The 26959-nt window shown below is 36.0% G+C and overlaps 1 protein-coding gene and 1 long non-coding RNA gene across 4 annotated transcripts in view; one reads left to right on the top strand and one right to left on the bottom strand.

Moving 5' to 3' along the window:
• Positions 1-26959, bottom strand: part of KCND2 (potassium voltage-gated channel subfamily D member 2) — a 259153-nt gene that overhangs the window by 190147 nt on the left and 42047 nt on the right. The window lies entirely within an intron of this gene.
• Positions 4438-7323, top strand: LOC306801389. Its single transcript, XR_013774077.1, has 2 exons — positions 4438-4607; positions 4814-7323. It is a non-coding gene; the product is annotated as an uncharacterized lncRNA (long non-coding RNA).

Genomic DNA, 26959 nt, shown 5'->3' with positions numbered 1-26959 from the left:
TTACTGACCTGACTTGGCTACACATATTTCCTCTCCACCATTATCATTTGCATTTAATTTCAGCCAGCTGAAGCTGTTTGTCATTTGCTGTGGGTATTCAGCAGGCCCAGGTCCTTGACTCTCAGCTTGTGATGTTTGCTGGGCTCAGCCCTTTCTGTCCCAGTAAGACAACAGCAAAGCCACATAGTCCTGGGCAGAGCACACCAAATAAGATCCTGAAGGAAAACACTGAGGTGAGAAGCTTACTTGACAGGGGCTTGTGCAGTGGATGAAGCACCAGGGTAAGCATCAGCCATGGATGAAGATGTGCAGACTAATTTCACAATCTTGATGATGTATATAGCACAGAATGTAAGTTTTCTGCTATGGGAAGGAAAGCTGCCTCCAACCCTCCCAACTTTTCTCATCTTTATTCCCAGCTAATTAAAAAAACAAACCGTTTCCCATGGATCTAAACAAGGATTCCCAAAATAGATTTCCTATCTGGAATTCCTGGATACCTTATCCCTAACCCCTAATTTACTTATTCTCAGTTTACCTTTATAACAAGTTGATATAAACTTTGTAAAATAACCTCGTCCTGAAAATTTGCCTTCTGTGATCAAATATGAGACAGATTGTCACAAAAGAAACTGTGAGACTCCAAGCAGCCCCATAAAGCAGAACTGTACCCCTGAGTGCAAATTCAGTTTTTGAACTGAAGAGCAATGTTAGTTTAAAGTACATTACTCTTGTTTGTTCTACCTCTGATGGACATTTTGTTTTTCCATCTGGCCTCTTTCCAACATTTTTGTTTTGAGCATTTATGTAGCACTCCAAAGAGTCAAGGAGAAAACACTTTTATAAATAAAAAATGTGTTTGTATAATTACTAGGTAGAGAAAATAACTATTTCTGGGTTTAGTTTATTTCTTTTAGAATGCACATATAAGGCCTACATTTTTCCTTTCCACTTTTGGTCAATGGCCAAAGCTCTCTTTAAATTCTTGATATATGAACAATATCTCAAGATATTGCATGGTGTGATAGTACTTATAGAAATAGTGTTACTTCTCTATCTTTCTCTTTAGGTGGCCAGCTGGAAAGCCTTTTGGATTCTGTAGCATTGTGTAAATTGCTTGGTAAATTGAAAAAAAAAAAAAAAAAACAACCTAAAATTGAAGGGTTAGATATTTTAGCTATAAAAATAAAGCCTTAAGGCATTGGATAAAACTGATTTACTCATTTTAGTGTTATGGCTTAAACAGCCTCTTTTCTTATTTCTCTCAAAAAATTCAGCTGCAGATGAAAGACTGAATAAGGATGACAGAACTTCTAGGCCTAGCATTAAAGCAAAAATAAAATAATGAACTTTGAATACATTTTATGAATTATTTAACTTTTTTTTTTCTTTTATTGATATTGAAATAATTTTCTTAAAACAGTATTTTTCTTCAGTAAAAGCAAGTAAGATGTGGCAATATTCTTCACCTGTATCTTTATGATGAAATACTACAAGACTTACACATCACAGTGAAGAGCACGGCCAGGTTCAAAGCTCACCTTCACTTGATCTTTAGTAAAATATTCATATTTTTTTCTTTCCTGTAAAAATATATGCTTCTACTAGACACTCAAAACTGAGGTGCTGTGGAAAAGAATGAGTTATGCATACTTAGCAACACAGTCTTGACTACTAAAAAATTAGCAAGATATTATCTCAGAAGAATGTGTTCCAACATAGACAAATTAAGACACTTATGGATCCATACACTATTCACTCTTGAAAATTTCTTCCAATATACTTGTTCCTCATATTTCCAGTTGGCATCTGCTCAGTGATTTTACAGTAAGGACAGCTGTGGTTCAGTGGCACCTTTTGAACCCTGTGTTTCTCATCTTACTCTCTTGATGTTGTCCCCCTTCATAGAGAAAACTCAGCTATCACCCTGGCCCATAACAAGTTCAAGCTAATTTCTGAAGTTTAAGGTGATGCAAGGAAAGAGGGGATGTAACAAAGTGTCTCAGAAAGGTTGGGAAAAGGTACAGGAATCTGGGTTGGGATTTTGATTTAAGGGAGGTGAAGTGTGCAGGGGGTTAAAAGGGATACTGAGGCACAAGAATGGGTTCCTAGTTTGGAAGGTGGGGAATTCAGAAGCAAGATTTTTTTTTGTTTGTTTTACAATGAAATCTGGGCCCAGCTCTAAATCTTTACACTGACATAGAGGAGGGAATGAAGCAGGTAGTGAAAAGGGAAAGGACTTAAGGTCACTGCAACAGGGCAGTAAAAAGACACAAAATGAGTATAAAAAAGGACCTTCAGGTACCTTGGGCTTTCTTCTAGAGTCTTGCCTTCCCATCTATATCTAAATTAAAAGATCTGCCTTTAATCCACTTGTTGGATATTGAAGGTATGTGATTGGACATTTATTTTTAGAATTAGATAAGAAATAGGATACTCTGTGAGAGGCCAAAAGTCTATTTGATGTTACACTTGATTAATTGGTAGGCTGGCCTGAATTAATTTTAAGACTAACTTTGTTTTATTTCCTTCCTGTGGCATTATGTCAAGGTGAAAATGTATCGACTTAGATTAATTTATTTGGTCCTGGCACACTCTGTGTATTCAAGTTAATTTATAAATGGGTTGTTATAGTCTGGTTTGTCACATCACCTTGATAGTGACTTTTGAAAGGTACTGGTTAATTCAAATGCCACTGAAACTCTTCATCAGCTAATATTTCTTTTTTTTTTTTTTCCTTTTTAAGTACTGCAATCCGATGTAGAAATTCATTATTATTCTGCCACCCAGTCAGAAGGAGGACCCTTAGTTAAACACAGCTTTGAAAAAGGAGGCTTTATAATGATTTACACCAGATCACAAGCCAGTCCTAACTTCTTAGCATTGTAACTGCAATCTCAGTCATTCTAGGAAAGAAGACATAATAGTAGTTTCTATTCTACCATCCATTTCCTCAAACCCTTCTGAACAGTCTGTCATCTTCTGAGAACAAATAATCTGGACACAGAGCTTCATCCTTCATTTCTTGCTTTTTGTGCAGAAAATAACTTCTGTGCAAAATGAATTGCAAGCTGTGTATAATACAAAACACTAACAATCAACATAGTTTTATGAGGCACAAAAAGGAGTATAAGAAGGCAGGGGAGAAAATAATATCCTATTTCATTAAACTTTAGCAATATGTGACTCAAATATTTTAGTAGTTTAGTCAAGCACAGAGAAAAGTTTTTCCCATTAAAAAAAAAAAAAAAGAAAGCAAAAAAAAGTGGAGTGGTTGTGTCATAAACAACTTAATCACTGAAAGGCCTGAAAAAACAGAACCCCCCATTTGCCAGTGAAAGTACTCTTAAAAAGGACAAATTTCCAGCTGAAATTGCATTTGAATTGACACCATTACACTTCACTGAAAAATTCTCTCCATATAAGCAGAGCAAACTCTAGGAAATGGCAACATTAAAGAGCCCTCCAACAGCCTCCTTCCCTTGATTTCAAGGGAAGTGTAAGAATGTAAAATACTGCTGGATCTTTGGGAAATCAGACTACTGATGACTGTGCACATAGAACATTGGGTAATAAAGCTGCTTTAACTTTTTAGGAATGTAAACATTTCTCTTGAAATCCTGTGTTGCTCATCTCTCTCGCTACTTTTCTATAGGGAAAGAAAGTATTTCCATTTGAGTTGAGCTGTTATCTCTGAAAGTGAAGGGTTAATACAGAAAAAGAGGAGGGAAAAGGTGGAGATGAAAAAAGAGAGAGACCATACTGAGTGGGAAATATGGGTAAAAGATGGGAATGGATAAATGCTGTATAGAGTGCTGGGATGTGAAAAATATATTGATGAGACTGGAACGTGGTACTGACTGTGAAAGCTGTGTCTGAGATAAAATTCATAATGTTTCTAACAAGAACCTTACAGTTCTGAGTGGAGATAACAAAATGTGTGATTTGCTTGCTTCAATTATATCATCCAAACACACAACATGTTATACTAGAGTCCAGTAAAGCTCTTATTTTAAAAAGCTTTGTGAGACTCTGGGATCCTGGATGCTAGTAAGTCAAATTATGTGCTTATAGTACCACAATAGAATGCTTTTATTTGCACTAATGTAAAAAAAAAAAAAAAAAAAAAAAGGGTTGTGTAGGATAACAAATTAAAAATAATTTCAGGAATTCCAGAATTCTCGCTACATCTATATGAAGTCTTTGCATGTAGTGCTAAATTATAATGGGACAAAGAACAACATTTTAACAATTCTTAGGGATTATCCACAGTAAAGTCAGTGCATTAATATTATGTCATACATAATAGACCTAATATAAGGTTCAGTGCTGCATTTTGTGTTTTATTTAGTACATGCCACTTATTTTTTCTTTTCTTCCCTTTCTTTTGTCCTTTTTTTTTCTTTCCTGTTTTGAGACTCTTAGGTAAAGAAATACAGAAATGCAAAAGTGAAAATTAAGTAAGCACCATGTGGCATCTACAGGACAGTAGAAGCAAAATAAGGATGAGAAAAACCAGAATCTTCTGGCTGGTTCAGGCTGACAAAGGACACGGGAAAGTCCAACACCTCAAGTCCTTCTTTTCTTCAGTGTCTACTGAAGCAAAGGTAAGACTTCAGGAGTTCCAAGCCCCTAAGAACAGAGGGGAAAGGAAGTCTGCAGCAAAGACTTACCCTCAGTGGAGGGGAATATGCTCAGGAAACATTTAAGCAAAGTAAAATCCACACAAGCTGATGGAATGCACCCAGGAAGGATGAGAGGGGAGAGGGATATTTGGTGTCATTGCAGGATCACTTGCACTAATTTTTGAAAGGTCCTGGAAAATGCTGGAGATTTCTGAGGGCTAGAAGACAGCAAATATCACTCCTGTTTTTAGGAAGGGCAGAAATGCAATTGGCAGAGCTACAGGTCAGTTACCTTCATCTTGATCCCTGCAAAATTGATGGAGTAAATAACCCAGGAAACCATCTCCAAACATATGAAGGACAAGAGGAAGAGTGGGAACTGCCAGTATGGGCCCAAAATACTTCTGCAATGAGACTGCTGGGTTGGTGCATACAGGGAGAGGGGGCTGATTTGTCTTGACCTCAGAAGGGCTTACAGCAGTGTATCCCATAAAATCCTACTAGAAAACTGATGAAATATAGGCTAGGTAAGTCTTGAAAACTGGCTGAACTGTTGGGTTCAAATGATTGTGATTAGGAGCACGAAGTCCAGAGGAAGCCTAGGCACTAATGGTGTACTCCAGTGGCTGATACTGGGGCCAATATATTTCATTATCTTCCCTGATGACCTGGGCCACAGGGCAGAGTGCACCTTCAGCAAGTTTGTAGATGATAGAAAACTGAGAGGAATGGTTGATGAACCACATTGTTGTGCTGACATTCAGAGGAATGGCAGTAACTTGAAGAAACACAACTGGTTGGGAAGCAGCTTTGCAGAGAAGGCTCTGGTGGTTTGAATGGACAATGAGCCCAAAACATGCCCTTGTGGCAAGGAGGGCAATCAGCCTCTCCAGGATTGCATCAGGACAGCATCACAATGCCTGGAAGCTGAGACTGTGAACTGCTCCTGAGCCTCTCCTCAGCACTAGAGAGGTGACACAAGGAATGCTGAGTCCAGTCCTGAGCTTTCTAGTATAAGCAGAACTTGGATGTAATGAAACAAATCCAGCCAAGAGCCACGAAGATGATGAAGGTATTGGAGCATGTGAGCTGTGTACAGAGGCTGAGAGAGACACCACTGGTCAGCCTGGAGTGATAACATATCATGGGCATCTCAAACATGTGTAGAAATTCCTGGTAGGGGTAGAAGTTAAGAGCATGGACACAGACACTTCTGAACGGTGCCCAGTGACAGGGCAAGATGCAGCAAGCAGAAACTGGAACACTGAGGGCATCCAACTACAGTGAAGAAAAGTTAATTTTCCCTATACATAAATACTAAAACAACGAATACAGGTAATGCTTAAACATTGATTAATAAACAATATCCAGTATCCTTCACACTTCAGCTATACATTTCTGCAATTTTGGCAGAGCCACAGACACCGTTCAAACATTCTTTGAAACATGCACTTCTCTGCTAGCAAAATTTCATTTGAACTGGATATTTGAAAGGCTGAAAATCTTCTGTTTGTTGAGAAAAAATTCTTCTTTGTCAGTTGACTTCAGCTAGACTCAGACAGAATAATCATAGAAAAATTCTTGCACAATGGAGAAATTTAAAAAGTGTGGCATTTCTAAATGCCCTTGAAACCAATCCAGAAGGTGATGTCATTTGTGTTAAATTATATATATATGCAGATAATAATGTTGGGTCTTTACAAAACAGGTCATTTTTGAAATGCAAAATTCCTGTTTATTCTTTTTTTGACAGCCTCTTTTTTTCTTATTTCACATTTTTAGTAAGAATCCTGGACAAGAATGTACTTCTTCCCCCCAGCCCTGTTGTTTTCAGCACAGCTGTTGCTTTCTTCATGATCGTTTAATGAACCAGGGAAATAGGGACAAATGAGAAAATGGATAATAGCATGAAAAGAAGAAATCTTTATACAGATAAATAAAATTTAATCTGTGAGGAAAATAATTGATGAGGGAGGAATGGCTGTGAGCATTCCTGTAAATCACTCAAGGAATACTGGCAAACAACACCATAATTCCTATGGGATTTTCCTGTGTATAATTAAAAGACAACATATGCAATACAAATCTAGAAAAGTCAAGGGATTTTTTGAAAGATTAAAAGCGTTTTTTTTTCAAGATTGAAAGTAAACATTTTATCCTGAAAGGAAACTTCATAATGAAAGATTTAATGCCCACTAGACTAATCAACTTTTAAAAGCAAACAGAAAAAAATCCCTAGTTTCCCCTTGAATCTTTTCATGTGTTAAACGGAGTTAGTTAGAAAATCTTTGACAGCAGTTCCAGGTCCAGACTACAACACATAGCTCTGATCTTTTACTGTCTGACAGTGCTAAGTTTAGCACTTACATTGTTTGAGATTTTTTTTTTTTTGTCTATTTTCTAGAACACTGGAGAAAAAAGAAAAATAGAAGGTCTGTCAAAGGATTAGGAAACAAACTTTCTGGTGCAGTGCTTTCTCTATTTCTCTGCCAACCTACTTTGCAGTATTAAGATGCAAGGAAGAAGGTCTTAAGTGAAACCCAGCAAAAAATTTTTAATCTTTTAAAGGTAATGCATTATGTTTCCACTTTCACATCTCAGAACAAATAAAGTTTAGGATGGATTTTCAGTGAAGCATGTTTTTAAATGCCATGATATTTTATAAGTAAATAATTAATAAAGAAATTAAACATTTAAAGAGTAGGTTGTGAGCCCTGCAGTGTGCCTGGGTAGCATTTGCAGTGGATGGAACACACCCTGCCTATGTCCATGGGGTAGGGGTAGGTAGAGACCTACTCTTTCTGTCACCACTGCTGGTGTTTTTTGAGTAGAAATGGTTCTAAAAATGAGCAGAGGCCACATCCAACCTCAAGTAAAAATCTCAAATTCAGCAGCTCAGAAAGTTCTGGCTAGGAAATTCTTGCTTGGTTGACTTCTTTTTTCCCTTCCTTGTCTTTCTATTAAGTTTACATTTTAGAAATTGAAACACCTCTCCAGCACCAGGATCAGACAGAGGATCATGTGGGACAGATATTAGCCACAGCAGGTAGTGTTGCAAGATGTCAGGATTCTTGGTGGATGAGCACTGGAGCAGATATGGAGCCAGCAGCTCCAGCAGAAGGAGCAGTGCCAGCTGCCTCCTGAACTGAGGGAGAAACACAGATCAGACTTGAGCTACACCAGTCTCTTTCTAAAGGACCTAAGGCCACATAAAAATCCTCTATTTTCTTGGTGAAGTTTTTATTGCTTTGTCAACTTTCCTCATGGCAGAATCTAGCCCTCATTAACTCTGTGTTAATGAGACATTGCTAAAGATAGATGAGAATTACTGTTCTCATTGAATAGCAATTTCATCAGGCTGCATTGATACCTTTATGTAGGGGTCATGGAAATAATATTAAAAAGACAGCCACGTAAAACACTTAAATACTGAAATTACTTACTGGTGTCATACTGAATATGCAATGTAGCAGACTTTAAATAAATCTGCTCTAATTTCTTTTTGTGAGAAGGATCATCTCCCATGTCCTGAAGTTTTATCTGCCTGGTCATGTCCCTGTGCAAGTAGTTTTGACCCAAAATAAAAAGACTGGCTTATTACTTCAGACCAGGATTTGGGTGGGCTTTTCCTTTGTCTTTCCTTACTTTAAATCTGGTGAAAGAAATGCATTACTTCTATTTTGGCTAATGGACTTTAATGAAAGCAGGATTGTGACTTGGCAAAGAAATGCAAGCTGGAATGTGTAGGCATGGAAAGAAGCCTGGAAAGAGTGATTGGGGACAAATGAAGAACAGGTGTTGGTGGCATGAAGAAGAGAAATGCTATAGGGAATAATTCTAGAAACATAGCTTGGGGCAAAACTTTGAGGGTCTTTCAAGGCAAGGACAGAGTCTGAACTCAAGGTGAGGTATGTGAATAAAATTAAATAGGATTAACTTCCTCTGTGAGCTCTCCAAATACACATTATAACAAATTTTGCACTTCTATTTTATAGAAGTGAAATTTAAATAGACAGAAGCTCAGTATTTTACACAGATTCTGATCTGCTCTCTGTGAACAATTAATATATCTTCAGTGTCTCAAATAAAACAAGTTGCATTCCAGAAGCTGAAACAAGCTGAGGAGAAGAGATTCCCAGGTACAATGGCCATGTTGTGCAGTTTCCAACTGATCATCTGCTCAAGGGGTAGAGACTTTGGAGCAATGTACTCAGGAACAGCCATGTGCTCCAACACTCAGAATTTGCTCCCCTTTTCCACCAGAAGTTGTCTCTCCTGCAAAATCCTAGAAAAGAGAATGAGGGTAGGGGTAATGCAAGGAGCCAAATGAATGTTGAAACAATTTTTTCCAAAGAATGAAGACAGCAGTTGCCATGAACCTGCAACTAAAACTAGGATTCACAGAAAAACATTATTTTTTCTCTTTTTGTGCTACACAAAACACTGATGAAAGTGCTGCAAGCCTCATCATGTCTTGAAACAATGGATTATGGTTTTACTGTCACTTCATAGGGTCACTTAGTAATGTACAGGATAGCTTTCATATGTGATTAACAAATTTTGGCTGATATGAGGTGGTTCTAAATTTGCCCTAACAGAAAGAGTCAGCTAAAAATATCTGGAAATCTAAAAAGTTAGCCTTCACTTCAAAGTTGGTATTGTTACCTGAACAAGGTTCAAATCCATAAGAATATGTTTGAAATATATATAGAATAAGCTACCAAAGATTTGTAACACAAACTCAAAATTATGTCAGCAGCTGGGGAATAAAAGACAGATAAAAAAAGACACCCTGGTGGACAACAAGCTCAATATGAGTGAGCAGTGTGATGCCACAACAAAGAACAGGATGCTGGGCTGCATTGACAAGGGCATCACCAGCAGAGAGAGGAAAAGTCATTATCCCTCTCTACAAAGCACTTATCAGACCACATCTCAAATACTCTGTTAAGTTTTGGTCCCCACTATAAAGAAAAAATGTGGATAGGCTGGAATGAGTCCAGAGAAGGGCCACAGAGGAGAACAAAGGACCAGGAAGCCTGCCAGGAAATGGTGAGAGAGCTGGGTTTGTTCAGCCTAGAGAAACGATTTCAAGGGAGCCTTAGGACCACGTTTCTGTATTTAAGGGGTAGCTACTAAGAAGATGGAGATTCCCTTTTTAAAAGGAGTCACGTGGAAAAGATGAGTGGTAATGGGTATAAGTTACTGCTGAAGAGATTCTTAAGGGACACCAGATGAACATTTTTCACAGTAAGAACAATCAGCCATCGGAATAATCTGCCCACAAAAGGGGATTCTCCAACATTGCACATTTTAAGATTCAGAGGGGCAGCTTTTGCTAATACAGTTTCTATGATTCTCTGATTCTTTGATTCTTCTGGGGAAGCTATCCACATTTAACTTTAAAAAATGTTAAGAAGATTGTATACATTCACCATTATTCTTCCTAATATCAGAATATCACCTGATATGTAAATGCCTGTTGTCATAACTAGAACTTTCTGCATGAATCTACTGGATTTGATTTGGGTTTCTTTGGACTGATTCCTTGTATCCAGACCTGAGTAAGTACCAGAGAACAGAAATAAGTCCAGAACACAAAACTGTGCTAGTCATCAGTGCAGCCACATTAGATACAGAAAAAAGGGATTTCAGCTAATTGACTTTAAGGAGGTGATTTGTTGAAACTCTTGTACATCAAATGACCACATTGGAGGAGGAGATGCTACAATCTCTGATGTCAGAGACACAGGTTGAAGCTTCTTCTCTCTTTGCAGGAAAAGCCTCTGACTTAAAGGTCAGGATAATAACACCCCATGTTTCCATTGACAACTTCTGCTGTTAGGCTGTTGTATGGAAGGAGATGTGGCAATAGACAATGTAAATAATTGTGATCAATCCCTTCAGATGCCACTTTCGGTATTGTATGACTAATAACATAAGGATCTGTTTTCACTAAGATGGCTGGGACCTGGATATCAAAAATAGGTTTGAAATACAAACTCTGACCTGAAGAAACAAAGATCCTGAATTGTTATTAGTTCCTACCTCTCTCCCTTCCTGTGGCTACCTTTCAAAGCGAGGGGTTTTTTTTTGTAGGTAAAAAGATGCTTTTTATATTTTTAATTCGGTCTGGAATTTACTTGAGATTTTTAGTTGTAGAAAATCCACACCAATGTTTAGAATGAAGTCTTTAAGTTGACCAAAACCAAAAATAAACCACGTTGTACATGGAAAAAAAAAATTAGACATTTTTATAATTTTCTTGTAAGCTGGGATAAAAGGATTTTTTCACATAAAGTATTTGTTTGCCATTGTATAAGATAAGAATAACTGACTTGTCTAAAGTTATCTGTCTTGTGAAAGAGTAATGATTCAACCTGTAATCTCTGATCACACAGAACATAATCTTTCCCACCAGAGCACTCTTTCTTTCCTAATCACACTTTTCAAAGCCTCTGTTTTTCAGCAACACCTCCTCCACTGTGAAATGCTTCCAGAGACACAAAACAATGCAAATTCATGCTAACATATTTTGATAGTAACAGAGCAGCTCTCTTTCTCTAGTTGGACACAGATAAACACATACATGTGGGCTTGGAGAGCTGTAGATATTTACATGTGCTTATGAACACATGCTTATATTCACAGATTATTCACATATGCACATACAAAGACTCTACATTTAAGGTAAATGTAATGGATATCACTGCTTTAGATCCTAACAGCTGCACCAGCCTTGTCTCCTTTCAACTGTAAATGCTTTTCATATCTGCTGTTTTTGATCAGCAAACCAGCAGTATCTTCTCTGGTTTAGATGTTATCAGCATCATACTTTGAGAAGGCATCTGCAATTGGGTATTGCTTCAGAAAAGCCATAATCTGTAATTAGTGACGTCAGTCAACTTATTAAAATGTAATTACAGAAAGCACTTTAATGATAAAACACTAGAATGAATATTACAGGTCTTTTTCAGAACCATAAGCACAGTGAAAAAAACCAAAACTGTTACCATCTTTCTCTTTAGGTTTTGATTGATATGGTTTGAGTATTTCATTCATTTACTCACCAAAATAACCTTAACCACAGTTTTATTTCTCAATAAATTCAACTGGCTTAGAAGGTAGTAAAGTAATTAGGGGAAAAAAAAAGAAAAAGCATTTACCATATTATTTGGTGTCATATCAGAGGAAAGCATCCTGAAAACTGTGTGCTTACTAAAATTGTAGGAAGCTAAGGACTCAATCTGAAGCACACCCAGAGACCTTCACAGCAACTGAGGATGGACACAGAAATAAATAAATAAATTCAAGGAGATAAAATACTGAGACAGGATGAGTCATTTTGTATCAGTCAGTGCCAGCTCTACATTTGCATTGTGGAAGGTCAATTATCTCACACTGAAATATAGCTGAAACGATGAACTCAGTAGCTCTGGGCACTTAACACTGTTTAGATCTGTACTTTAATACTTAATTTAATATTTTTCCTGAAGGGAAATGATTAATAATTGCATTCAGTGAAGCATACACTTTAAAAGATTGACCCTTACAAGCTGTTGTTTTTTTTCAGGATTAGAAAAAAGTAGCTGTTTCCCCAGACAGTATCCACTTATTTTACATTTTTTACACTTCACAAAGCTGCTGAATGTAACATGCTAAAGGCAAAATTTTAAAGATAACTAATTAGAAGAGTACTTTGCAATTATGTTTTAGACCATTCAGCAACAAATAAGATGTTATTTGATGTTGAATTTGATATTGATGAAATTTCAGACTTTCCCCCTATTAAATTCAGTGCCATGTGTCCTCTACAGCTTAACTGGAGCCAAGGAGCTGGAAGGAAACCACGTCCATTAATTCTTTACTTTATATATTGAGACATACACTCTGGATCCTTTGGAAATCCTTGAAATCTTTTTGAAAGGGTTCACTCCTACATAGAAAAGGATTTTGGCTTCAGCAATACCTTGCCAGACATGAGATATATCCCAAGTGTGTTTTGAGAAAAAAGAAAATTTAAGCAATAAGAAATGTTAATTTGGGTCTTCAACTCAGCATTCATAGTGAATGAACTTGCCTAGAGATAATGGTGAGTGGACAGAGAATGGTGCACACAACGGACAGAGATATTGGTTAGAAACTGTCTTTGAGAATCTAGCTGCTTCTGCATAGAACAACCCATGAGTTTCATCATGATGGTCAAAAAAATGTTGTAATGCTTTCATCACATCTCAAGTGTGTATCTCATGCCCTGCCAAGACTGCTCACAGCCATGTTCACTGTGTTTGTATTTTCATATATGAATCCAAAGCATGACAATGCACACTGAAAGCTTAGCCACCAGCCCCAAAGATTTCCAAAGAGCCATTGCTGGGCCATAACTGTAAGTCCACATCTGCAATAGCTAATCTTGACATGGCTTTAAGTGCAGGAGGCTCTGTGCCCCATACCAGTGCTTTCAGAATATAATGGAAAGAACAGGCTGTTCAATCTACTATAAAAGCAAATATTGTTAAGCAAATGACCTTTACTCTCTCTAAAAATATTCCTACTCACAAATTTATACAGAAGCATATAATGCAATTATTAACGTGATCTACTCTGTAATCTGAGTATGTGGCTCGAATATTATTTTTCAGTATAACTGAACATCATTTCTGTCAGCACAGTGGTAAACTAAAAGCTGAAACTTGCAGCTGGGCAATGCCTAGTGCCATGCTTTTCACTAGAAGGGGAAAGTTATGGTCAGCCAATATAATTTAAAAAACACTATTTATTTTACTGCTAGTGATTGAAATGTGATGTGTGCAGACAGATGTTGCACAGCATACTGCATGTCATTTCACACATCCTCTGCAGTAAATGAGGCTTCATTGTTTGAAGTATCTACAATGGAAAAAAAAAAAAAAAAAAAAAAAAAAAAAAAAAAAAAAAAAAGCTTGAGAAATACAATTTACTTTTCCAGTCTATAATTATCACCAGATTTAATGATACAGCCCTTTCACACAGTATTCCTTCAGTTCCTTAAAATAAAGCCCAATTCTCTGATGCACATGCTTGAAATGAGAACAAAGCTTTACAGTTTTGCAGTCAGATGTCTGGCTCTCATCTACTTCCCTCTGTCTCAACCTACCAGATACCACAGAGGAGTGAAAAAGTGTCACCAGCAGGTGATACTCATAGTGTCATGGATTCTCTGATTGAAGGTAAAACTGTTTCCCATTCTTTCTTTTCCATTTATTCCTACTTGCTCTAGGGGTAAGAGGACAACAGATGAGCCTGAAGAACAAGCACATGCTTCTCTACACATCCTGCTTAACTCAGCAAGTAAACAGGTCCATTTCCCAGCAAATAAGAGATTAATGTCCCTCACTGTCACTGCATACATATTTATTCTACACAAGTCCATTATATTCTGAGAGCCTGGAGAAACTTAAGTGGGACTTTAAAAACCATGTGAAGAGGCAGACTTTGTTCTCTGCTTAACTCACATGCAGATAAACTCAATCAATGAGGTGGCCTTCATTAGCATTCTGATGCTTGAGGGTAACAGCAGGCACCAAGATAACTATTTCCAGCACCATTAATTTTCAGGAATATTTTTAGAGAGATCCTGCAAGGATGCTCCATGGCTTTCTTATCATGGCTATTTCTGATTCAGTGCTCCAGCTATACAGTGCCAAAACTATTCAAAACCTGTGCCAAGAGGATTTCTGCTACCCTGTAAGTATTACAACTTCTGAACTGAACTCTCAGTGCCTTACCTTATTTCCCAAGTTTCAAGCCTCTTCTCATATCAATAGATTCCAGATTTTTTGCTGTTGTTGCTGTTTTGTACGGATACTGAACAGTTTCTATGACTAAATTTTGAATGCTTATAGATTATTCCATTACAACTAAGTGGTGGATGACACTTGCTTCTTTGAAGACCTTAATTTGCTTCAGTTAAGGAAAGGAAATACCATCCAAAAGACCTTACAGAAGTCCAAATTATTATTCTCACCAAATACTAACTCCCACTTACTCCTTTTAGTAAAACTGATCAACAGAACAGAACAATTAATTCCTTTTGCATGATTACAGTCACAGATACATACTTATTAAACAAAAGTCCAAAGTGAAAAAAGTGCAAGTTCATAGTAAGACAATTTCCTTTAAAATGATAATCTATCAAAGCTTTATTCCTGAAAAAATTCTAATTGAAGAACACTTTAAAATCAACACACAGAATAACCAAACAGTCTTGCCTGAAATATAGCTTTTAGAACCATTTTGTCCTCCTTCTAACAAACTTGTCAAGCAACATTTCATTCCAGCTATCTTATTTAAGAGGTATAATATTGATCATTCCCAGTATGCCAATTAATCTTTCCAAAAAGTTTAGAGGAAATGTAGCTATATTTATCTCTAAATCAATATTCAGTCTTCTAGTTACAGTAATTTTTTTTTTTTACTTTAAGCAAGTTTAGATGGTTCAAACTTACACAGTAGAGAATTTGAGACAGGAAATTATGAACAAAATACTTATTTGGTGTGTCAAGAGAAAGATGGATGTAATGTGTTTTGTAATAGGAGATATTAAGTCACTGGGATAAAATAAAAAGAAACTGATTATTATCTATAAATAAAATAAAGGTTTGTAGATTTCAAGTAGTACCAAACAAAAAAAAAATAGGATATATATTTAAACATCCACAAACAAGATATTTTCTAGAGAAAAAGAATTTCATTCCTTTGTTTCATATGAATATTTACATTTGCCAAGTCTCAATATTCAAAATACAAAGATGTGATTTATTTTGTAAAAATATTAAATGCAGTCAAGTTACTGAATACGAAGTGAACGAGCTGACAATTTACAACAGAACTCTAAACTTGTTTATCAAGCTTTTAAGTTGTTTATTTAATGGTGTGTTATCAACTTTCATAGCACTCTTATAAGGGACATGAATTGAATCTGGCTGACACCTGAAGCTGAGTCTTTCCAGCACTGTTAAATGTTGCTTGCTGTGTAAATAAAGGCTATCAGAAATCCCTCACTACATTTGGGCACTTTCCAGTGTCAGAAATCTTATTTTGTCAATAATGGTCAGAATGGTCTTTTTAGTGAGAATGAGGCTTTGTGCTGTCCACTTCCATGATTCTTCTGGAGTCCCATGGCAAAACTGCCATGACAGTTTTCTAGATTTATTCTTACTACAGTTCCCACATATCTCCATCTTCTTCTTGGATATATTTAGATAAAAAATTGTTGAGTCTTATTAATATTTCTTACATATTGATTTAAGGTGATATCAAGCACTTTTCAAAGGTGTTTGCTTTAGGAAGAAATTCTGTACCTTTAATGGATTTACATCCTTCTCATCCATATGTTAAAATGAAATAATATCTCAACTGCAGATTTCAGAATTTTATCTCTAAATAGTGGACTTTCAAAAGCCTAATTATTTTTAAGATGATGATTTTAACTATGACCTTTCAAGTCAATATTCTTCTTCTTCCAAAATACCCCATGGGTTTGAACGTGATGGCCAAAATACACAAACTGCTTCACCACTTGTATTCCTCCAACTTTGGAAGAAGCACAGGTTGCAAACTGGCAGAGAGTTGATTAGATACTCCAAGCTAATTGCTACTTCCATTTTCTTGGAATTTCGGATTGGATTTTCTACGTTAGTTAAGGAAAGAAGTCAGCACACAACTGTCCTTCCTGTAGCAGAGCTCTCCAGGCACAAGCAGCAGGGATCACTTTGAACAAGAGCAGTCACTACCTGCTTTCCAGTCAGGCTTCCCTTGTGGTGGCTGTCTTTCAAACAACAATAGAACAGACAAAATATATTTAAACTTCCTACTGTAAAGCTTCAAAAGAATTGCCAGGAATTGTCATAAGCATCACATGTCGTTTCTGCAGCTGGTTTTACTTTGTTTCTCCTTAGCAAGGCAAAGAAATATGAATTGGTTTTTTACTCAAGAGTCTGTTCAGCTGGTAGAGTGAGTACAAAACTGGCAAGTTTCATGTATTTTAATTTTGCAAGGGTGTATCCCTCTGAATTACCCCAAAATAACCCTGATTAATTGACTTAAAACCTCATTATGATCTCTGATGAACCTGAAAGGTGTGCATACTGCTATACTCTGTGATAGCACACAGGCTCCTATTGTTCTTTTATGCACCTAGAACAGAAAATCAGATCAGGATGTCTCCAGTTCTTCCTGGGCTTCTGGTATTTGCATGTTGTCACCTTGAAATGAGAACATAATGGTCTTAAAGCTTTCTCTTCTTCTATTTTTTTCCTCTTTTTTTTTTTTTCTTTTTTTTTCTTATCTCCCAGAAATACCTTTTGATATGGAAACAATCTATTTAGAATTTGGGATGGGATGTGGCACACAGCTTCTTCTCAGCCGTGTAAGATATTATCATCTCTTGTTTATTTCTATTAGAAAATAATCTGTGGTTTTCATCAGAGTTTTAGCACAATTTAAAAGTGTCTGTCTGAGGGATAATTTATGGGAAGTACCAAACTGGCATGAAGGAACCTCCTCCTACGTGTCTCTCCTAATTGCAGACTTAGGAAAGTCACACTTTGGATGAGGTGAATGGGCACATACAGCTATTGCAGGAGAAGCACATACTCAGACTGTGTCTGGTGGTAGCAAAGAGCCTGGGCATGTTGCCTAATAGTGTTAAGAGCAGGAAGAGGAGGAGTAGAGGGAAGGAAATTTCTAGTGGAATTCATAGGGGAAAAGGTCCTGTATCTTTTGCATTTATCTAGCATTTCTCATCCAAGAACATCAGAGCCTTCAGTCTTGGATGAAAAGAGAAAAAAAAAACAACCTTCAAGATCTTACTGCTACAAGCCTTTATCTAAAGGAGAATTAAACCCATGAGCGTTACCAGTAACAGGCCCTAAATTTGCAGATGATCAAAGGCAAATGATCAAAGCAAATGAGCAATATCTGAAGCAGGTTGGCATAGTACCTTCCCACACAGCTCCCTGAATTATTACTAAACAATGTCTTTGCAATCTGGAAGACATGTTTCCCAAAGCAGATTTTGACAAAATATGGAAAAAACCTCTGTTGGGTTTATGGAACAGGATAGATATGCTAGTATACTTAAAAGGCAGTCCTAAAAATATGATGTGTGAAAGAAGTACAAATCAGTAATGTCTGTCAGAATACTTTAAATTCATTAGCTGAGCTTTGTTATAGTCCCAGTGAGATGGGTAATGAACAGATTTTCCTTTTTCTTGTGATTTCTGAGAGTCACAGGCCATAGCCACTTATGTCCTAGTCTGAGTAGTATTCTCCTGCAGTGCATGACATAAGCAGGACATGGCTACATTTTGCTAGTATGAAGTTGATTTGACATGCTTTTGACAGTGCAAATAAATGCTGACTTGACAACAAAATATCTCTTGACAACAAAACAAATGAATACATCAAAGCATATAACAAGACAAAAAGGAGAGAAAAAATTAATGCACTCACAAATTGTGTTAATTGCATTAATATTTAAACAAACTATTATTTCAAAATGTTACACATTTACAAAAGGGTCCCCGGAGCCTACTTATAAGTTATGAGGGAGATTATTGTTTAAGCATAAAAATGTTGACCTGAAAATGCAAAAGTATTCATCTAATTCAAATGTGTGAAGGGGCTGATTAATGCACACCTTCAGTATGTTAGGGGCTCTCTTCATAGACAGAGCCTTGCATATTCATCTAAGGTATATTTTAATCAGAACTTTTGCACAGTTTGTCAACAATTTTCTTAATCAGTGTTCCCTCTTGAGGGTTATGGGTATTTGCTCATCATCATTGTCATTTTAAAAAGTGCTTTTTAATGCCAAATAATTAGTAAAAATCCCAGTAAAATGTTTTGTGTGCAGTTCCAAATGAGAATGAATAACCTTTGTAGCAATATAGTTAAATTTTAGTCTCTTCCACTCTTTGCTATGAATAAAAAGCTTCTCTAGAGTGTGGCTGTAAAATAATGCCTCTGCTTTAATTATGTGCCTTACAAATTTTTTCAGTCTGCAAATCTGTTTTAACATCTGAGCTGGTAGGAGAGAGATCTAAGCATCCAAGTGATAAATAAAGAAATAAGACTAAATCCCCATTTCCCTTGACTAGGAGAGTAGCCTGATTCTCAACAATGACTTTGATTTATGGAGATTGAAAATATTTCTCATCAGATTTAGGTTAAGTAGCAAGGAGGAGGAAGATATTTTTACACTTGCTAACAATTCAGATACACTAGAAAAAGAAGAAAATAACTTCCAGAAATGGTAAATGCATTCATTCATTTAAAATTGGAACCTGAAGATAAACTCTCATTATTGAATCAAGTCTTAGAATTCTCATAAAAAAGACATCCACATGTACATTGAATACATTCTTTCTGAACTACAACATTCTCATCTCTATGATTCTAATCTCCTGATAGTCCTCTTGCTGCAAAATTCAGTGGACTTTGTGATAAAAACATTAATCAACATGATGAGTACAATAGGGTCAAAGTGCAAATCATGTTAACTAATGAATATTAATTTCAGATATAAATATAAACATAGATTTATGTGTATACATTTTGACATACAAGAAAACAGGGAATGGATATGCACATGCATATTCTTCAAAAATCAAATTACTTCAATTTTGCAGAGTAGGCAAAGAAGAATGCTGGCTTAAATGCTTACAAAAATAATTTAATATAAAATAGTAGTCTAAGAACTATAATAATAATTATAATAATAATAAATAGTTGAAGAAATTCACTAGCAAATTCAGTAACATTTTAAATGAGAAATATTTTAAATGAGAAATATTCTAATCTAGATTATACTTTTGTTTTTATAGATGCATATTAACATGCTGTAGTATATTTAAATTTGGGTTTGTTTGCTAATGCATTGCACTTGAATCTTATCTCCTACCTGGAATTTCCTGAAGGATATAACATAATAGTTTTTGATCATTCTAAATTCATACTTTTGTGTCTCAAAAAACCTTGATTTTCTAGAATATTAAGCTTTAAACTCATGTAAATTAAATACGTTTATAGATGACAAATCACCCACAGTAATTTGACTCTTGTACTAGAAAAAAATAATCAAAGGATAAATTAATTTAGCTTTAAAAGGAACACTTGTGGCAGTGAAGCTACAGGTAGAGTTTTTAAAAGCGAGGAATGAATCCAGCTTATAACTTGACAGACAATTATGGCATTAACAACTAACAAGGATTGGTTCAGAAAGCAAAGATAATAACATGGAAATAGACTACATGATGGACAGTCAAGCTTTTTTGAAAGCCTTGTAAATGTTAATGCTATCTTCAAAATAGGTGATGCAGCATGATGCCTGCAGATGATCTATTAACTATAGAACTCAAATAAATGGTATCTTAACAGAGGGAAATATAATTCCTTACATCTTATTTTTTACCCCAAAAACAAGCAGAAAAGTTTTATTATATTATCCTAACTCCATTTAATTTTTGCACTTAGTCCTAAAAAAGGTTCTTTCTGCCTTCAATGTATACTTGGGACTTTTTGGCTAAATATAAAAAAACCCCACTCATCTATATCAGAAGTGAAACATCAAACAGTGGCACTGACGAAAATGAGACACAATCTAAGTGGCTCTTTTGACACATTTAGCAATGTTTGAAAACCAAAGAGCTGTTGGCCAATTAAAATTATGGACTGTAGATTTTTCTTGGATTATTCATTAATTTATAGAATCAGTGACCAAACTCTGATAGGAATTTCAATAATTTGTGTGGCTCAGCTATCTTTTCATATAATGAAAAATATTTTCATCATTCATCATATTTACCTCTGAACTTCATTGCCTTTACCATTTTTTAGTTTATTTTATTGTTCTTTCAACTAGGAGAAAAAAACAAATGGGGCAGTGGGGTTAGTAATATTGCCTTGTCTTTGAGAAACTAATCCAATCCTTTAGGTGGAGGCAATGCCTGTTAGCTTCTCTTACAGCTGCAGCTGTTTACACCTTTATGCAATTTGGCCAATCTGGGCAGGACTAACAGCACTAGCTGATATTAAATTTCCCAGGCCTTTCTGGTTACTAAGATTCTGTGCTCAATTTCTTATATTTTCCAACTCAGAGATCACTGTCTTTTTACCCTCGGAATCTGCTCAGACTTTATCTTTCAGCTCTGGTCTTAGTTGTACATGGATCAAGATTGGTAGAGCATAGCCTAAAACTGGTGATAGGTCAATTTAACCCTCTTTTTTAAAAGGGTAAAAGAATGCAGAGTAAATCACATTAGCAAAAGGTGTCTTAAGCTGCAGTGGTGATTTGCATGAGCATAGGTGGAGTCAGCAGCTGCAGTCTCCAAGACAAATATCATCACAGAAAAAAAAATAGTACAAAGGGGTGACTACTACATCTGGAGAATAGCAACTAAGAAAACAAGTTTAAAAAGGCAAAACAGTTTCTCTAATGAAAAGGTAATACGTTGAGTTGGAAGTGCTTCACTAGAGATGCCTCAGAGATCACCTCAGATTGTTCTTTTTTTTTTTTTTCTGTCTACTCTAAAGCAATACATTCAGGTGATTTATGCCTCAATTTCTGTTAGAAGCCCCTTGGGTCAAGGATTCTCTTGGAAGAGTTGGAGCCCATAGGAGAGACCTATGAAAAAAAAAAAAAGCCAGCACCTCCAGAGAGGTCTTCAGACTTCAGACTAGCGCCTTCAGGACTCTGCAAAACACTAGAGTTTCAGGCAAATATTTTCTGATAAATTGTCATTCCTAGCAGTGATGCCTTTGGGGAATGTAGCTCTTTCCAGACATGCCCCACTGGGTGTTTCTGAGAGAGATATCTTACAATTTAGAAATTTGGATATGCAGACATACACAAAAGAGGGAACTCATCAGAAAAACTGGATATGATTGTTTTCCCATATCATGCCAGTTCATAAAAGAAAGAAAGAAAGCATCTATTCAAGATTCAAGAAAATTGCTTTAATCACTTGGGAGCGGCCAGAATATCTTTATTGAAAACAATGACCTTCAGTCTTATGCCCTTGTACACTTTACAAAAAGTGCAATTATCTTCCCCAAATGCATCTTGTATCATATCTTTTTGCATAAATGAACAGCGTTCTTTCATCCAAAGATAAGTGGGCATGGGAATTTTAAAGAAAACATGAAAACAAGATGTGCATTTCAAAACAAACCATGAAAAATAGACTGCACCTCCTACTCAAAGCTGCAACGAACACGATAAAATGGGTAAAACTGGATATTCTTAGAGAGAGAAGACAGATACTCAAGGCTTAGAAGAGTAAAGACACACACTGAGGCTAATCTAAAAACAACAGACAAGAAAATACATATGATTGTTCCTTTGAGAGATATCTGTTGTTATCCTAAAAATATTTTTAGGGGTGTTCTGGACATGTTTTGTTGATTAGATATGCAAAAGTTTTGACAAAATAATTAATTTATGAACATCCTTGTAGAATGAAATTTATCCCAAATCTTTTATATTTTCCTTAGCCTCAATCAGTCCTATGACTACTGAAACTTTGGTATCATCAGCAGCCAGCACTTGAAAACATAAACCTCATTTGTGCAGATGGAGGAAGGATTTCTTTACTCGCTTGCATAGAAATAGTGTAAAAAACAGAATTTAAAGCAATTTTCTTCATAAAAACATGCCTTATTTGCAGTGTTTGATTGTGTGGAGTAGCCCTTCAGTGACTTGCTCTAGAAGCACTGATGTTATTCATACAGCTGCATGGAAAAGTGACACTTAAGCTTTGCAGAAAATAAGAGTTGTGTTTATGAGTTGTAGAAAACAAGTTCAAGGGCCTATTTCATAAATAAAACAGAAGAAAAATCCCACTTCTATCTTCCATATCATTAAAATTTACACACATGAAAGAAGATCACTGTTGTGAAAACCTGTTTTCTCAGGAATGTTTTCCTTCATTTCTTTCAGCTGAAATGGGTTCACTAAGATAATGTATATTACACAAAGTATTCATGTAAGGTGGTATCTCTTGAATCAGCAATACAAAGTGCTGAGTAACACTGATGTCTATTGGAGTTAATAAGAGTTAAAGCTAATGTTTTTTACAGGTAGCTAAAGTAGTGGGTTTTTTTCCTAATTGACAAAGGAATAGTTTAGTCTGATATAAAAATGTAAAAGAGTATGTATTACCTTTACATTCCCATTTTTATAGAATCATGGGATCATTTAGGTTGGGAAATGCCTATAAGATCATTAAGTCCAATCATCAAACTAATGCTGCCAGGTCCACCACTAAACCACAACCCTTAAGTGCCACGTCTGCCTGTCTGAATACCACCAGGGATGGCGACCCAGCCACTTCCCTGGGCAGCCTGTTCCAATGCTTAGTAACTCCCTTCATGAGGAAATACTTCCTAATAGCAGTCCAAACCTCCCCTGGCACAACCTGGGGCAGTTTCCTCTTGTCCTGTCACTTGCTACCTGGGAGATGAGACCTACACCCCACCTTGCTGGAACTTTCTTCCAGGCAGTTACAGAGAGCAACAAGGTCAGTTGAGGAGACCAGATCAAAAGGAGCCAGAGTTGCACCTGTGTGCAGCCAGACAAGAAGACAGAAACCTTCAAAGAACATTACCAGAGCACTGTATTCGGTTTCCAGACCTGCCACAAATTCTGCAAATGCCTGTAAGCATCATACTCTCCAGGTCCCTGTTTTTCCCCACAAAATGGGAGGAAGATATTTTATCTTTCCCCTACTGTCTACCTCTCTTGCTTAGTGTGGTCACAAGTTTTTCAAGGAAGAGGCTGTGAAATTGAATGGTTCTTAACCAAATGATTAGTGTATACATAATAAGAAAAGTTCATCCACAATAGGAAAAATGTTGCCTAGAAAACCCACATTTTTACTAAATTGACAGTGTTAATTTACTATAAACATAAGTTATTGATTGCAAGTATAGTATTGGTTTGCAGGCAAGAGCCAGAGGGCTGTTGTTTGTTTTTTAGTCAGCTTTATGGAAAAGGCTAGGAGAAATATTATATTATATGCTAATAGGATTTAATCCTAGCCCCACTGAAGCAGAACTCCCACTGACTTCCATGCTGCTAAGATTTTAACCAGTGTGAAAATTTCTTCTCTGAATAATTCTATTTTGATTCAAGTTTCCAAAACAGCTTTGAAAAACAAATGCAAATACCTTCATATGCAAGAATTAACATCTGCATAAAAATTGATTCATACCACTCTTCACATAACACAATTGTTGCATGAGTATGTACTTATTTTCCAATGCTGATCAACTAGAAAAAAATGCAAATTTTTAGATAGCCAAAGGGAAGAAATGTGCTGTCATTACTGTCAGTACAGAAATCCCACTACAAACAAGCAATAAATAATGTCAGGAAATGTCAATTTCAGAGGGGATGTCACCATGGAAAATAAGCTTATGAAATGCTGAAATACAAGTGGTATTGCTTGTATTTTTTAACTTTTATAGTAGAAATCAAGCCAGTTTAAAGGTATATTCCACTGGAGACAGCGTGAATATACCTTAAGATGGGAAATTCAAACAGAATCACTTAAAAATAAAATACTGAATATGAAAATTAATGTCTGAGGACTTAAAGATTTGAAAATTTTAAGCATTGAAGATATAAAAATAAATACTGCATGCACAAGCACACTGATAATTCACAAATTCATTCAAATTCTCCTCATGTTAGAATCATTGTACTATTTCTTCTTGAGTCTGGTGAAGTGACTCACCTGAAGTAAAAGTTAACCTTTTACTTGTTTTCTAGGAAAAAATACAAGCCATTTTGGAAAGCCAGACTTAATTCTCTGGCTGTTAACAAGGATACTGCTCACAGAGTCCCTTTCAGGCCCCAAATAATGCCTGGTCATGTCAGTGAGAATAACTCTGGTGTGCTGCATATTAGACCCTTCCAGAGCATTGCAAATGACACTGTTCCTTTCCTTTAGAAAGTTCCAAACAGAATGCTTACCCTGCTGTATACAGCAGGGAAACCTCAGAACAGGTAGATTCATGGGAGCTGATGTGAAAATTAGATAAATGTAGTGAGTTCAGCATGTAGCAATATTCTTTTTCCAAAGAAAGCTTCTCTAAGGGTATAAAATAAATGCTTTTTGCAAAGAGATACTCATCATTTAAGAATAGCATGACAAAAAAATATTCTATAGTTCTTCCTGAAAAAATGTAATGTTACTAAGGAAATTATTCAAACAAGCTACAGAAAAGAGCTTGTCCATAATTTCAGTCACTGGTACTATTAATGGGAATTTCATTTTTTAAAATTCTTTATTGCATAATTTTATTTTCCTATGTTTTGCTTACTGTCTTTGTTTCAGATGGAAGGGTTTTTTTTTATTTGTAATAAATCATGAAGACTCACTTAATTTTCTCCTGGACACCAATTAATAAGACTAGTATTTTTGTTGTTGCTTTTGGAAAATTATATATTCTCCACTAAAGCCTTTTAGGTTAACAGTGTTTCCTTCCAAAGTTGACAGTTCTCTAGTTTGTTTTTTAATATATAGAATATTTGGCTACTATTGATTTATTTTCAAAACATAAATCTTTTGTTTCTAGAAAGGACTACGTATCTGAGAAGTCTGAAGTGCTAAAACAAAGGTTTTTCTGAATTGGGACTTAATAGACAAAGCTAGAAATTACCATGAAAGGCCATTTTAAGTAATTTCTATGTCTGAGATATGCACAAGTTCAAGTTCTCATTTCTAAAAGAGACCTTCATGTGATTATGGGGGTTTAACAGATTTGTGATGGTATTTTCAAGTGAGCTAAAAAGAAAAAAATCAGGTGTTTTTACAGCTAATTCAATGGATTCACTAGTGAACTGTTAAGTTATTCATGTATTTTGTAGTTGGATGTGCGCCTGTAACAGTGTAAACACATTTATTTTCCAAAAATTTTTATTGAAAGTGAACAAAATATTACGACTGTAACATTACAGGTTAAATATCTTACTCACAGAAGAAATAATATCTTTATTTACATGTTCCAGAACCTTCATCTTCCAATAATCCTGGCAGAATTTCAAATAATCCTGGCAGAATTTCAAGAGCAATGTTTTCAAGAAAGGATTCACAGAAGCTATAAAAGAACATTTATGTGTAGGCTTTTTCTAATCAAACTGAGGGTGGCAACTTTAAAAGAATTCTGCAAAAGAAGATACAGTAAATCTCCAGTTTTACTAATTGCTAGTTTTCATCATTTACAGGCAATGACATACAGTGTTTTACATCACTATGCTAACACGCTCTCACAGTTGAATGTAGTTTAAGTTAAACTTAATTGCTCTTAAAAAACCAGGTATTATGTTATGTCATATACTGTGGAAGAGGCTGGTACACTTAAATTTGACTTTGAAACACAAGACTTAGAAACACATACAAATAGCATGTCAAATTAAAAAAGCAGTATTTGAATCAAGTGCTAACAGCTTTAGGTGGAAACTGCATTTTCAGTTTGAACTTTCACATTTTCAATACATACTTAATACACTTTTCTTAACATTAGCCTTAGTGTGAACTTCACATATTCTGCATTTTCTGCTGGGGCTGTTCCTCAGTTCAGCTGCCACTGTAGCTTATTTTATGTACTCTCTGAAGGTGATTCAGTTGTCTAACCTCAGGCAAGTAGCTGTGAGTAGGATGGCCTGGGGCATCTGACCTCTCCATCTGCTCTTCCAAAACAAGGACTCCTGTAGGTCTGTTAGCCCTCTGTGGAAGCCTTGGAGATTCTAGGGTGTCACACATGGCAGTCACTACACACCTTCAGAGAACTGAGATGGCATCTCTGTCCTCTCTCATGTCTTGTTGATTATGACAAAAATGTTTTTGTCCATGCACACAAACAGGGTGGGTTTCTTATATCATATTTGATGCAAAACAGGAAGGGGATAAAGATACACCTCCCAGTTTATCTTGGTGCAGAGTTGGCTTCTGGGAGATTGTGTAGCAGTATTTGGTACCATATAAATGTTCCAGAGTGATATAGTGAAAAAGCAGTACATCCAACCTTTTAAACAGCATTCAGGGAATAAAGACAGGTGACTTGAAGGAGTCCTGAATCCTTACTGTTTATCCCAAGTATATCTATCTATCTATCTATCTATCTATCTATCTATCTATCTATCTATCTATCTATCTATCTATCTATCTATCATTATTTTGCAAGCTTATTAAGATAAGCACATATTGGGAGAGAATTGCCTGACAAATTTTAAAATCCTTGATTCAGCATATAATTACTATTGTTCAATGTATGGTACAAGGACAGCC

The sequence above is a fragment of the Erithacus rubecula genome, assembly GCF_903797595.1.
Source record: "Erithacus rubecula genome assembly, chromosome: 4".
NCBI lineage: Eukaryota > Metazoa > Chordata > Aves > Passeriformes > Muscicapidae > Erithacus > Erithacus rubecula.
Note: the sequence above shows the minus strand (reverse complement) of the source record. Positions and strands in the feature narration are given on the sequence as shown.